Below are 15,370 nucleotides of genomic sequence, written 5' to 3' on the forward strand. Positions count from 1 at the left end.
TTGGGAAAATGATCTCATGTATATTGATTGTCCCCTGGGCCCGTTTTCATTCCAGGTCCCTTCAATGGTTCCTGCTACCCTATCAACGCTCAAGAAGGATCAATTCAAGATTCATGGTAAGGATCCCTCCAAAGGTTCTCACCTCACTTCTCTGGTGGACCAGACCCACTACCAACAAAGGACATCCGTTCAAGGAACCTCAGAGGGTCACCCTCACAACAGACGCCAGCCTAACAGGTTGGGGGGCCCACCTTCATTCGCTGTCAGCTCAAGGTACCTGGTCAGTAACTGAACACTCTTGCAGCATAAATTGGTTAGAGCTCCACACAGTATACCTGGCATTGCACACCTTTCTTCCTCAAGTTCGAGGGCGTCACGTCTTGGTCCTGATGGACAACACTACGACCAAGGCCCACATCAACTGGCAGGGGGGCACTCACTCCATCAGGCTCATGAAAGAGGCTGAACGGATCTGTTGATGGGCGGAGACCAATCTGCTATCCATAAAGGCGGAGCACATCTCGGGGGCCTCCAACGTTCAGGCAGACTGGTTGAGCAGAACCGTCGTCGACCAGTCCGAATGGCGCCTGCATCCCTCCCTTTTCCGGAAAGCCTCAGGGAGGTTCGGGTTACCACTAGTGGACCTGTTTGCGTCCCCATCCAATGCCCAGACACCGAGGTTTTTCTCTTGGTACCCCACCCAGGGGGCCGAGAACCACGATGCCCTGCGTTGCCCTTGGCCCACGGAGCTCCTATACGCCTTCCCCCCCACCCCTGCTGCCCAAGGTGATCCAAAGAGTAATCCTCGAGAAAGCGGAACTTCTTCTGGTGGCCCCATATTGGCCCAGGAGACCGTGGTTTGCGGATCTTCGCAACCTGTCAGTGGCCCCTCTTGGAGGATTCCACCAGACAAGATTTCGCTGTCCCAGGGACCTCTTCAGCATCCGAATCCACAATGGCTTCAGCTGACCGTTTGGAGGTTGTGCGGGACCGTTTAAGGAAGGAAGGCATGTCCGATCTGGTCATCAACACTATTCTGGTAGCAAGACGGCCTTCAACCACTCGCATATACAATGCCACCTGGAACATATTTTGTAAGTGGTGCCACAAGTTACACATTAATCCGATCTCTCCTTCAATCGCACAAATTCTGGCCTTTTTGCAAGAAGGATTGGGCAAAGGTCTTTCCCCCAATACCTTAAGGAGGCAGGTGGCGGCCCTATCTATGGTTATCTCTGGCAACCTGTCTGGCCCGCTTTCACACCATTCTCACATTAGAGCCTGCCTTAGAGGTGCCACTAATTTGCACCCTCCAGTAGTTCACAGATACCCAACCTGGGACCTCAACAAGGTTCTCTCGGCACTGACTAAGCCTCCCTTTGAGCCTCTAAGGGAGACATCAGTCCAACTTCTCACGCTCAAGGTGGTTTTTCTTGTGGCAATTACATCGGCTCGTCGGATATCTGAAATAGCAGCTCTATCTGTTAGAAAGGAGTTATGCGTTTTCCATGCTGATCGGGTGGTCCTTCGACCAGTTCCCTCCTTCATGCCCAAGATAAACTCAGCCTTTCACAGATCTCAGGAGCATGTCCTTCCTAACTTTTGTCCAAGACCTTCTCAAGAAAGAGAAAGGCAGTGGCATACTCTCGATGTTAGATGGGCACTCCGTATCTACATCAGTCGCACTCAGCCTATCAGGAGGTCGGCGTCATTGTTTTTATCTTTTCAACCTAAGACGCTGGGCTGCAAAGTTTCCCCGTCTACCGTTGGCCGTTGGATTAGAGCTATAATATCCAAGGCCTATTTGTCACAGGCGCTTCCTGTTCCCAGTGGAGTAACCGCTCACTCCACAAGGAGTGCTGCTCCTTCTGCAGCCTGGGCTACTCAGGCTCCTATTCATGATATTTGCAGAGTGGCTACCTGGTCGTCTCCATCTCCATTTATTCGACATTATAAAATCGATGTTTTTGCCTCGGCAGAAGCCTCCTTTGGCAGACGAGTCCTTCAGCAAGTGGTGAGAGATCCAGAGCCTGCTCCGAGCCAGACGGAGTCCCCACCATAGGACAGGCCATGCTTTGGTATGTCCCACTCACTGGATGCTCAAAGCAGCTCAATTGAGAATGGGCATTGGTACTTACCTGACACGCCATTTCTAGTCGAGCTGCGTAGAGCATCCAGCCCCACCCTATTTGGTCTGTCTGGTGGGGAATCCTGTTTCGGCCAACGATTCATATTGTTTTTTGTAGTTAAGTGTTGTCTATAGTTAAGATGAGGGGATAGTTGTTTGTCTTCTTGTCTTCGTAAAAACTGGGGAACGCATGGAGGAGACACGTGGTTGAGGAGGAGCGTTCCTCAATTATAGCTCAGCCTGCAATTGGTGAAGACTAGAGCACCTCCCACTCACTGGATGCTCTACGCAGCTCGACTAGAAATGGCATGTCAGGTAAGTACCAACGCCCATTTAAACTGTATTTTATTACTAAGTCATACGCTGGCTTAGGTTTCCAAAGTTTCCAAATAATTTTTTTTTTAAAGGCTGACTGAGAATGTTTGAATTAATTGTTTAATCAGGATTTTTTACTTCTGTTTTCTCTTCAGATAATTGAAACACGTTCACTGTTGTCTCAGTAGAGGAAGGAATTAGTATTACATATCTTTTTTCTTTTTAGTTTAAAAGACTAAATAAATACATTTAAAAATCCATTCATGCTACTGAAGAATACAGTTTTGTTCAAATACATTGGAATAATTCCTAGATACATGTCTGTGTTTGATAATGGTCAATAATTCTAATTGTCTCAAGTTAATATTGATATAAATAAGCGGCTTAAAATCCTCATGAAATTTGGGAGAAGAATAAATGTGATGGTATCACATTTATTTAAGTTACCCAGAGATTAATGTTAGAAAAATGTTGATATTAAAAACTGCCAAATGTTTTAAACTGTCAGTATGGTATAATAATTCAGGCACCAGGGCTAGAAATTAGGAAACTAGTTCCATTTTAGTCACTGTCTCTTGCTACAGGCAAATGGCAACGACAAGCCCCTTTGAAAAATCTTGCTAAGAAAACTCAAGGGACTTATCTAGGCAATCACCAAGAGTCAGCAATGAGTTGACACCACACACACACACACACACACACACACACACACACACGTAAAAAGTATTTTTACCAGAATGATAAGACATTCATGAAATCTTTATGGGATGTTCAGGCTCCTAGATGTCTGTATTTAACTTAGGGTTTTCACATGAGATTAGGGTGGGAGTTTTCAAATTTCAGTATTATTATTTGGCTGGTATTATTTGGCGGGCAGTTTCTGGGAATGTAAGCGATTTGTCTCAAAAATCCTCATAGGTACAATTTGAAGGATATTATTTGCCCCTTTAATATTGGTTGTCTTTTTTCCATTAAAATCTTCACATTATATTGGGCAATGCTAGCTGGAGTCTTAAATCTGATCTTAATTCTCATAAGAGATATTGTAGGATAATTCTAGCCTGAAAATGCTTGTTAAGTATTTTTGAGTTCATAAGCAAAACTTTACATCAGTACTTTGGATCAGCTCATTGTTAATAAATCTTCTAAAATACTTGATGTTTAACAAAATAAAATTGGATTCATTAGCAGTGAAAACATTTTAAGAATTTATGCTTTGGGACTGATGCATTCGCAGAAACCAGAAGTATTCATTTAAGTGAAAGAGGTTTGGGAGATTCCCAGCCCTATAGTAATAATTTGGAATGATCCAATGGACAAGAATTTTAAACAATGTTAATATTCTTTTAAGATGCATTTAATGCACTAAAAGATTTCCTTTGTGGTTTTGACATGTCAAAAAACATGTAGGAAAGTTTGGCTTTGAACCTCTGTTACATTAGAAATGTAGCATTTTGGTGGGGAAAATGACTCATTTATGGGCTTTGTTCTGTGGTAATATTCTTTTGATTCAGCTTGTTAATAGGGCATTGGAAGGGGGGAGATATTAAATGTATTGTTAAATTATATTCCATAAATTGAAACTGATGAAATAGGGAAACTGTCAAATATACCATGTATTAGACATAGACAAAATGGTTTTATTCGTGTAAAGACTGAATTATGTCTGATATGAAATGGTTGATATCAAAATTTTGTTTTATATAAATTTATTTCAACATTATTCTTTTTGTCTTGTTCATTTCTGTATGTTATCTTTTTTGTGACTGTGTGTGTATATTAAAAATGACCAGGAAATAATCATATAAATAGCCTTTTTATTTAATGTATTTTATACCTTGATTCTATTTATATTGGGCTTGTTTTTAATAATTTGAAACACATGCACAAAGCCACATACAAAAATTTCTAAGAAGAATCTTCTAATTTGTAATAGCTAAAGATTTAAGAAATCATGATAGAAGATTAAGTAAAGATAAGTTCGAAAAGGAATAGAGCAGTGTGAAATATCATTTTCAGAAATGAATATATTGTAACTTGCAATCAATTCTGTAGTTAAACTACTGGTACTTCATATAGGATTGTTTTTGACAGAATAAAATGGAGAACTCCTACTCTGCTCTGCTCTCCCAGAGAAAAGAAAAGGCGTGAGTTTGAATGAATGAATGAAAAGGGAAGAAAGAAACAACAGTACTGGAATTCCTAATTCTAATTACACATACTCTAGATAATTAAATTATTCTTGAAACTCCTTATGGAAACCTCAGTAAAGAGGCAGAATGAAGTTAGGTACATAAAAATCTAATTAATTAAACCGATTAAAGTTAGTTAATTGAATAGATTAACATTTATTATAGAAACCTCTATTAAAGTTAATTAAACAAAATGCCTATTAAATACACATATGCTTACACTTTTTAAAATTAATGACAAAGAAATCAATTAGTTGAATAACTTAATAATTGCAGCAAGCCTATTGCACTTAAAAATCTATAGAATGCAGAGACCCAATCCTACTAACATTATATAACTATTGCTTTTCTTAGCATTCTCCCACATCGCTCCAGAGCTTACTTGTTTTTGCATTACAGTTAAGCTACCAATGCATTATGTCTTTTGTATAATAATTTTAGCCAGCCTGTCCCAGAGACTGACACTCATTGGGGCCCAGTGGAAGTGACTTACCCATGTTACCCGACTGGCTGCTCCCAGTAGAATGGGTTAAACATGCTGGCTCTTGCTATACAACTGTAATAAACAGGCATCTTCTATAAATAGTACATAGCAATTTAAGTTGTTCCTTTCACCCTTTACCATTTCGTTATTTTGACAGGTATGCAAGAGGACAAAGTGCCCTTATAACCTTAAAATGAGTTTATGCAATGTCTGCATCATATATGACTTCTCTCTTCAGCAAATGATTTTATACTTCAATTTTGTAAATACGATCCTGATAAATTTGCAAGTATGTAGTACATTTTAAAGACATTTCAATTTCAAATTGAAGGCTATCAGTCATTCTGGAATTTCAGTGCCAATTTATTCCAAATTTAATGTTGCAATGTAATACTGTAGGATTAAGTTTCAGTTAAAGGATACATTAAATAATACTTTATTTTACTTCCTTCAATTGTTTATACAATTTATTGGTTGTGTGACTCCCAGTGACTCTTGGTAGCTTACAATTAAAAGTTAGAAAACAAAACCTTGTGAACTCTCAGGTTTCTTCTTTCTGCTATGTATTCAAAATGGACAGTGATTAATATATATATAATCTTTAGCAATACTGAAACACTGCAAACAGGTCTAAGCCCAGGTTTTAAGTGGAAGGGAACTATTCCTGCATTAGACAAAAGCAGATTGTCCAGATGGAAGGTCAGAGCACTAAAACCACATTTACAATCCCTCCACTGCTGGAAGGTGATGAGGCACATAATTATGTGAACATATCTTTGGAATAGAGTTAATGGGGCATCTTCATGGACAGGCATCTTCATGGAGAGACAAGAGGATGAATGGACATAATCCATATAAAACATGTCTTTTTCGCAGACGCTATAGTTACCTGAAATACTGCAAGGCCCCACTCGTTATTGTCAAAGAAGGATTATACATTAAAGGTCTTCCTGAAAATGAGAAATGTATGTCTTAAGTCCAGGTTTATTAAATGAGAAGAGAGATGAACGTCTCTTAAGAGACTGTTCTAAAGCATTGTCACTGGAAAACACTATCACTGAACTGAAGCAAATTAATTTAAAACAAAATACCATAGCTTCTAAGACAAAATAGCTCAGAATGATTAACAGTTTTGTACAGAAGAAGACAATCCTTCCAGATACCTTGGACCTAAACCATTAGGGGTTTGATGGTTATTTGCAATTTAATTTATACCGGGCAACAAAATAATCTTGATTTCCTTAACTGAGAGAATGACTACCTATTGAAATTATAACAAACACTCCCAGTTGTTGTTTTTTGTTGAGAAGATGGCTGAGCTATATTTTTTTAGCTGAATATAAAGCTGGTTGAACATTCATACCCAAATGTACAGCACTGTGAAGCTAGGTAAAGGTAATAAGTGTTGTAACACATATCTCCATTCTGCTGTGCTATTGAATATATTTGGAAGTGTTAGAACCTATCAAATGGCAATGTGGATCATGACCGATTCCAACACAAAGATAGGTAACAAACAACTAACATGATAATGTTAAGATACGGGGTGAGCTTGGGAAAATGTGAGCAATCCTCAGAAACCAATTATGTTGAATTTCATATAGGATAATTGGAAATTCCTACATTTCTAATAAAAATCACCTTTTTATGATTTTTTGTATTAGGAGAACCATATTGCTCAGCTATAAATGCAAGAACTGGGGTTCTCATTGGATCACAGTCTGAATAGGAATCAGAAATTTTATGTAGTTGGAAAAAAAGCAAGGCATTTATGAACTATATCAACAAATGTATAATGTCAAGAGCATTGCCCCTCCCCCAAGACTCTTAAATGGAACTTAAATTTATTACAATTATTATTTGAGAATAATTTGGGCATTTACTTTGCACTGTATCTTCCGTTTAAGGAGTAATATGCATTTACAGAGAACATAGATCATGGCTCAGACCAGCAAGTGTGTGTGTGTGTGTGTGTGTGTGTGTGTGTGTGTGTGTGTATGTATGTATGTATGTATGTATGTATGTTTTCTTAAGTTTTCATGGGTATTTATATGTATGGTATTCAGCTTTGTTCGGGTTTTTCCCACGTCATTATAGTTGTGCTTTTAAAGTTGTAGCAACGTTTCGGCAGAATCTCATCTGCCATTATCAGGCTTCTGTATTGTGTTCATCTGTGAGTCAGACTTTCACAGCCGTTTCAGTTTTAAATTTGGGGCTAGCCTACTGCTGTGCCAGAATGGTTTTTTCTTCATCCTGATTGGTTGGGAGTCTTGGTCTGTGTTTATTGGTCTTGGAGTTTGCTGTGTTCTGCTTGATTAGTGGTTCTAATATCTTCTGTCTGTTTTGTGGCTTTTTTTATCTTGATTGGCTGGCAACATTGTGTTCCTGTATTGGAGGTTTTTAGTGCAGCTTGGCTCCGAGTAAATGGACTGCTATCAATTATTAGGAAGCTAGGTTTCATCTGGGTGCCTGGTTGGGGTGTGTTTGAGCTGGAGGTATCAGGGGGGATCTGTTTGTGCCCAGGTGTTTGCCTGGCTTGTAGTGTGGAGATTTTTTTTGTTTGTGAGTGTAGGCTTCCAAATGATTGACAGTCTGGTGGAATCATCTCTTCTATTCATGCTTTCAGGTCTTTTTTCAATCTCTATGGATTCTCTGATAATTCTGTAGCTGGAGTTTTCTATAGTGGCTAGGGTTTTGGTGCCATTGAAATTGATGCTATGACCTGTGGCTTTCATGTGTTGGACTAGTAAGGAAGTGGGTTCCAGCATTTTTACTGCATTTTTGTGTTCATCTAGGCAGGTACTTATTCTTCTATTGGTCTGTCCAATGTATGTGGCAGGGCATGATGCACAGGGTACTTCATATATGCCTTGGTTTTCCAGGTCAATTTTATCTTTGGGGTTTCTAAGGATGGCTGCTATTTTTCTGTCTGTTTTGAAGGCAGTCTTGATGTGACAACTGTGTAGTATCTTACTGATTTTGTCTGTAGTACCTCTTATGTAGGGCAAGCTTGCACTGGCACGAAGCCGAAAGCACCAGCCTGAGGATGGTGAGTGGGACCTTGCCAAAACATTGCCAAGATACTCTTAATCTTACACGGGAAAAGACCCGAACACACCTAGACCTACATACCCGTACCCGTGAAATTCTACGAAAACAAATACACACACACACACACACAAACACACACACGCACACACACACAGAGTATATTTCTGCATCATAAATCGGTGAACATCTTAATTGGGTTAATCTGAATTTTGTAACACCTTCTCTGAATTTCAATAGATTTAATGTTTTACTGTCTTGTTTACTTTAAAAATAAATGTGATAACATAGTGATCAGATGCAGTTCACTTCATACAATTTTGTAATTATTGGATGTTGAATTTGGCTCAACTTGTATTTTGTAAATAAAAAACAATGATTTCATTTGACATCTAGGTCTTTTGAAATTGTGAGTAGGACATTCATGTTTTAAATATAATTTATCCTTCCTAACTTTGAGGAAGTCAGTGTTGGAAGTTTGTATTTCATTGAGGAAGAAGAAACATATTTTTGGTCTGTAAAATAAAATACAAAATTAATTGACCACAGAATGTTACCCATTGTGTCAATGCTGACAAGAGATGTGTGATGCCTATTAAGGAATGAAAATTTAAAAAGTACAGTGTGGTATATGGTTCTTTTAATCATAATTTAAGAACAAAGTAAGCACTTATCTCTTCATATACACAATTTAACAAAAGATTTCATAGCCGAATCAAATCAGATGATATTACATAGTGTTTGAAGGAACGTATATTTGTTCTATCTTAAACTAGTTTCACTTCTTGCAGTCCTATGATAATTGATGCCTAATTAATATTAAATTCTCAGATACAGGTAGTCCTTGACTTATGACCACAGTTGAGCCCAAAATTTTTGTTGCTAAGTGAGACATTTGTTCAGTGAGCTTGCCCCATTTTATGATCTTTCTTGCCACAGTTGTTAAGTGAATCATTGCAGTTGTTAAGTTAGTAAGATAGTTGTTAAGTGAATCTGACTTCCCCATTTATTTTGCTTGTCAGAAAGTTGCAAAAGGTGACCACAGATGACCCTGGGACATTGGAACCATCATAAATTTGAGTCAGTTACCAGGCATTTGAATTTTGATCACATGACCATGGAGACGCCACAGTAGTCTTAAGTGTGAAAAATGGTCATAAGCAGAGGTGGTATTCAGCAGGTTCTGACCAGTTCTGGAGAACCGGTAACGGGAATTTTGAGTAGTTTGGAGAACCGGCAAATGTCAGCTCTGACTGGAGAATTTACAGTATTCTTCCCCTGCCACGCCCACCAAGCCATGCCCACAGAACCGGTAGTAAGAAAATTTGAAGCCCGTACTGGATAAGTCACTTTTTTCAGTGCCATTGTAACTTCGAACAGTTATTAAACAAATTATTGTAAATCAAATATTACCTGTACTGTGTTTGGCTCTGAGTAACAGATATTATATTAATTCCTATATGGTTTCCATTCTTAGTGCATGAGGCCTATAAGCCTCAAACAGGAGATAACGTGCTTTGTACTGACTCATCTGAACATGGCCATAGGATGAAAGATCTGAAGTGAAATGCTCACTGGAGGTCAGGGTTTATTTGTTTTTAATGTTAATGAAAAATAATATATACAGTTTCCTTTCTGTTGTATCACATATTTGGCTGTCACTGCAAGACATAATTATTGGCATTGCCAAAGCTGTTCAGATAATATAAGACAAGCTTAGTTAGAGAGCACCAAAAGAGAATTTACAAAGCTTGGAAGCCCTGGCTTTGGTTTTTGTGGTTTTTTATTGTTGAGGTTTAGTTGACTTAAGGAACCTTGACTGAAATATGTTTGTTCATAGACCTTATAAACAGCATGGCACAGAAGTTTGTGATCAAGTTATAGGCCTTATTTGGCTATAGGTGTAACACATTCCAAATATAATTGTGTGTAAACAATTTTTCTGAGGCAGAGAGCAGAAATATGAAACTGAAGAACTGACGTTGCTGAATGATACTGTAAAGGTTACTGATTTGCAGAAGGACTTTAAGAACTAGGGTGAGATATTTTTGTTAGTGTTGCATATTAAATTAAAGAACAGGGAAAGAGAATTCTACTCCTGAAGATGGAAAACAAGAGTTAGGAACTTTAGAAACTAGGAAAACTGGAAAAAGTGTGCAGTGGTTGTGAAAAGGCTTTCAGTTATAGCTAAAATCAGTTTTCTAGAAAGATACTTGGAGCATAATGCATGTGTAAATATCAAAAAAGACATAACATTATAAAAAAGGAGTAGCAATGTCAATATATTATTGTTCAGGTCTTGTCAAGATGAAGAAAATTAATGCGTTTCTGAAAGATTTCAAATTAAGAGATTCTCTCTCCTTCCCCCTCCCCTCTCTCTCTCTCTCTCTCCATACACACACACACATATACATATATATATATATACAGTATACATATGTTGATTAATATAGCGTGTTAGTACATTTTTTATCATTACGGTTCCTTGATAATAGAGAATTAAGCTAGTTACTAGTAGTTCAGTATTAAAAAGTGTTCTGTAATCAAGTTTGTAATCAGATATATTTGTTTTAGGGGATGCAAGTATTAATGCACTGCACAAAGTGATAAAAATCATAGAAGTTGTTTTCCTTCCAGTAAGCTTACTGCTTATAGCTTACTGATGCTTGGGCAGTCAGGAAACAGATAACCTGAGTGCAGTGAAGGCTGAAATTAATAAGGTCAGGAATAAGCACCCTGACACCCCCCCTCCCCCGCAAGATCATTAACAAAATGCTTTGTAGATGCTTATCACAAATGAGGCTGGGGAAAAAAAACAGCAAGATGTTGCAACGGGAGAAAGAGATTTAGAATTTAAACCTTGGAGCAGATACAAACAATATACACCTTGATCATCTAGCTAGCTGGTGACATTCTGCAGATGGAATAAGGGTGTAATTTTTCATTATCCTTATTGCCATAATGAACCTGAACTTGTATTCATGACTGCTTCTATTTGCTTCTTCTTTTATCATTACTCTAAGCATCTCTTCACCCATTTCATCTGCTTTATGACCATGTCTAATTGTTAACCAAGGACCACCCTGTACTATCAGCATACTGATTGTACTTTACCCATACTGATAAGTCGCTTTGTCTAGTGACTTCACATAAATGTTAAAAGGGTTAAAACCTGTGGCATTCTGGAAAGTGGAAGCCAAGGTCTAGATCATTTCCTTCCTACCAACAGTTTGAATTTTGCTCCAAATTGTTATGTATACTAGCAAACCAGTAGTGGTTTAGGGAGGATGAGTATTTTCATAGGTTCATTGGAACAAGCATCTCTATATTAATTGGATTTGGAAGAAATCTCTAGACTTCTATTAGATTTACTGATATACAGACTAAAATGTTTCATGTGACTTATTTGTATGCTTTACTCATGATAGGAAATAAATGGAAAACTATGCTTTTATATTTTCAGTAAAGGACAGGTGGGACAGCTTTGTACATGAATACTAAGTATTTAGGCTGGGTAAAGCTTTTGAATGCGTTGTTGTAGAGAGTGTGGGACGATAAACAAAGAGCTATATAAGGCCCCCAAATCATTTTAAGGATCATAATTTCAGCACACACTTTAAAAAAATGTGGGAATGGCTTGGAGAAAGTTTCTGGGTGACTGACTCCCATCCAAATGCATAAAAAACAACACCTGAACACCACTGAAACTCCTAAAAATTGTCTGGAACACTGCTATCAGAATTAAGCAGGAAAGGGAATTAATGTTGGCTATACATTTTTTTTTTGTTCAACTTCAAAGCAATAGAATAAATATGAGGAACATGTCATTATTATGCATAAAATTCATTGATAGACATCCTGAATTAGCTGAGAGAAAGCTGATTTTAGCAAAAAGCATTCCCAAGATATGTGAATTTTCTTTATTAGAGACTGTTAAGAAATGCAATAAAGGTAAATTAGCATGATAATTCTGTATAGTTAAGTTTTACTATGATATTGATACAGATATTGTAGCCTAGTCTTTGATTCAATGTTTCAGTATAATAAATTTAGACTCATAGAGACCACGCCCTATTTACTCCCTAGAAAGCCATAGATAGCTCCTCATTAATGGACAACTATAGGAGTAAATTAGCACAGGATGGTGTCTAACCCAGATGGTTCATAATTTAGACCTACAAAACTTAAATTATAGTTGGGAGAGCCATATATTTGGAGATGCCCGCTCCCCTTGGAATAAGACTAATTGATTACTTCATATTCTCTGCTGGGATGACAGATATGATCTCTAATTTTAATGTGAAGGTATATCTGAGCAGTGATCATTTTCCTCCAAACCTGTGTCTAGCTTTAAAAAGAAGAGAACAAATATAAAAAATGTTGCTATCTGTAACGCCCATCAAACTGCAAATTATATTCATGTAAAATGGACAAAGGAGAGGGAAAAACAATAAAACTTGTGTATAAATCTTGTAAGGTTCATAGTTTATATACGTTCTTAATTGATTAAATTTCCCCAGAAAGGATCTGTAATTTGTTCCTTAGCCTAATCACTTTATTCCAAGAGGTACTCAGTAAAACTAAATGGGGAATATGTACAAGAAAATCTCAACCCTGGTTTGATGAGGACTGTATAAAAGCTAAACATTTCCTAATTGAACATTTTAAATTATGTAAGAGTAAAGACTGTCCATAATTCCTGAAATCTCTTCAGTAGTAAAAAGGGAGTATAAAACTACTGAAAAGGAAAAGAGAGAAATGTTCTCTGGGGAACCCCCCCAAAATTAGAGATAATGTCACATTTTAGTATATTATCATTGATCATATGGAGAGAAACTTAAGTTATGGATTCCAATTACGACTTCCATATGGGAGGTTAGACTAAGGTTAAACTAAGCAGTGGATATGAATACTAGCAGTTCTATTTACAGTTATAAATTGTACATTTAAAATGCTCCCTAAATAGAACAACTTTATTCTTGTCTTTATGGGAAGAAATTTGATCCATCCAATTATGCCCAATTAGACTATTAAGCATTATTTGTAAGCTCTATATCTATACATCTTTGCTGGAAATTAGTGGACTGGTTAGAAGAGGAGATCATTCAGGATAGGGAAATCAACTATGGACCAGTGCTTGATCCTACAACTTCTTATTGAGTAATATATATTCTCCACCATCATCACAGGAACTCTTTATATGGCATTTTATTGATTTTAAAACAGGCTTCCATAATTTCTAGATAACAACTGTAGTTGAAACTGGAGAAATTTTGATACGTGCTTCTTAGCATTCACTAAATTTCTGCATAAAAATGTGTGTGGTTACTTGCGAAGTTGTGTCTGACCCATTGTAACTCCATGGATAGTGTTCCTCCAGGCCTTCCTGTCCTCTACCATCCTCCGGAGTCCATAAGAATACTCACATCCAAATAAGCCTTGACAGGCAAGAACATGATTGACACCCGAGAAAATGCTCCTCTTAATATCTCCCTACTTTTCTACTCCCTTCTGTACCACCAAAAGCAAATAAAAGCTGATATTTGGTCTTGGTCCTGCTAGATGTGTAAACAGCAGGAACATTTTTCACAATTATTTTCTCATAGGTTATCAAATGAAGCTTAGCGGATGCCTTTTAAGAATCTGTAAAGGCGCAATATTCTGTTTGCTTCTCTATAAATATCTTTCTGACCTGGTGCCTACTTCTTATAAGAGTTAAAGCAAGGTTGTATTCTAGACCTCTTACTTATTTTCTATATTAATGATATGGTGGCAAGACTTGCAAAATTAGAACCTTATTCACTAAACTTGGCTGGAAAACTACTGCTGTTCTCTCGTGTGCAGATGGTGCAGCCAGCGTTTCTGCTGCTCCCATAGGTTTGAAGACAATTGCCTCCTGCTGCATTGACCATGATTTAATTATTAATTATAAAAACAAAATGTATCATCTTTTCAAAAAAGCCTTTCAGACACAATAATAGGTAACAAATAAATGGCAATGACATTGAAGAAATTCAGGCTTCAAAAACCTTGCGGTGAGGAGGAAATTGAAACTGTGGGTAATGTGCTTAGCCTTTTTTTATAGAAATGTATGAGCTATGTATATTTCTCCATGTAAAATATAATATCTGGGCAGGCCTGAGATTGCTTTTCTTAGTCTTACTTGATGACCAGGTTGCAGGGGTTTCAAACAGTGTATCCTGATTCTGGGTCAGGGCTATGATTAAACCTAAACTACTACTTCAAGTGAGGTGATGCTAAGCCTTCACTCGGCTTCTATAACTTCCACTGACACCCCCTCTTTTTTTTCCCACCTTCTCCTTTTAAACATACAGACCATTTTATGTTGTATTTTGCTATTTTATTATAATTAGTTCCACCATAATTGTCTTAATCTTAAGAGCTTTATTAGACTTAATATAAGTTAACAAAGGTTTACCTCCTTGTAGCATTTTATAAATTCTAAAATTACCAATGTCCATTTATAGTTATCTGAGTTATTGAAAGCATTTGGATTATTCATTGTAAAATTAATTGCAATTTTATGGGATTCTTTTGCATTTTAATTCCTATACTCTATTCCCCAGTAATAGTTTTATCTTTACCTTTTGAGATTTCATCAATATGGCTTTCTGTTTTTGTTTCTTCTTTAGAGTAATTATTAGGTTATTTATACTGGTCTATGACTAAAATAAAATTGATTGATATTCATCAGAGAGCAAAATTGTTTTGTCCTATGTGGCATTTCATTAAAAAAAGTCTTCTTTCCTACTCATTATGAAGTATGTTTGTTACCATTTCAATCCCTAAAGTTAAGTAAATACTAGTCAAGTACTATTCAGTTTTAACATTGTGTTATTTGTGACCCATTTTTAATCCAGCTTTAAATGATTAACAACATAAATTAACAAAACAGTAGAGAACCACTACAACATCAGAAAAATATATAAAATAAGTTTGATAAAACCTAGCAACAAAATTGAAAATTGAAGGTCTTCCAAAAAGTGAAGGTTTTAACAAATTTCCAGAAGGCTGTTAAATAGGAAATGAGACAGACTTTCTTCTGAAGAAAATAAGCAGTCCAAAAATGTTCCTTCCCTAATCCCAAACAAATAGGCTTCAAGGTTTGATTGGAAGTACAAGAGGTTCTCCAAAGTTGATTGATGCATTAATTTGGGAGACTAGAAAACCATGCAACTGTTT

At 37.0% G+C, this 15,370-nt stretch overlaps 1 protein-coding gene across 4 annotated transcripts in view; it reads left to right on the forward strand.

Moving 5' to 3' along the window:
- MACROD2 (mono-ADP ribosylhydrolase 2) overlaps positions 1–15,370 on the forward strand; it is a 1,143,457-nt gene that overhangs the window by 65,459 nt on the left and 1,062,628 nt on the right. The gene's annotated exons all lie outside the window — the stretch shown is intronic.

Source organism: Pseudonaja textilis, chromosome 1 (genome assembly GCF_049901715.1).
Source record: "Pseudonaja textilis isolate UNSWEBS1 chromosome 1, rPseTex1.2, whole genome shotgun sequence".
Taxonomy (NCBI): domain Eukaryota; kingdom Metazoa; phylum Chordata; class Lepidosauria; order Squamata; family Elapidae; genus Pseudonaja; species Pseudonaja textilis.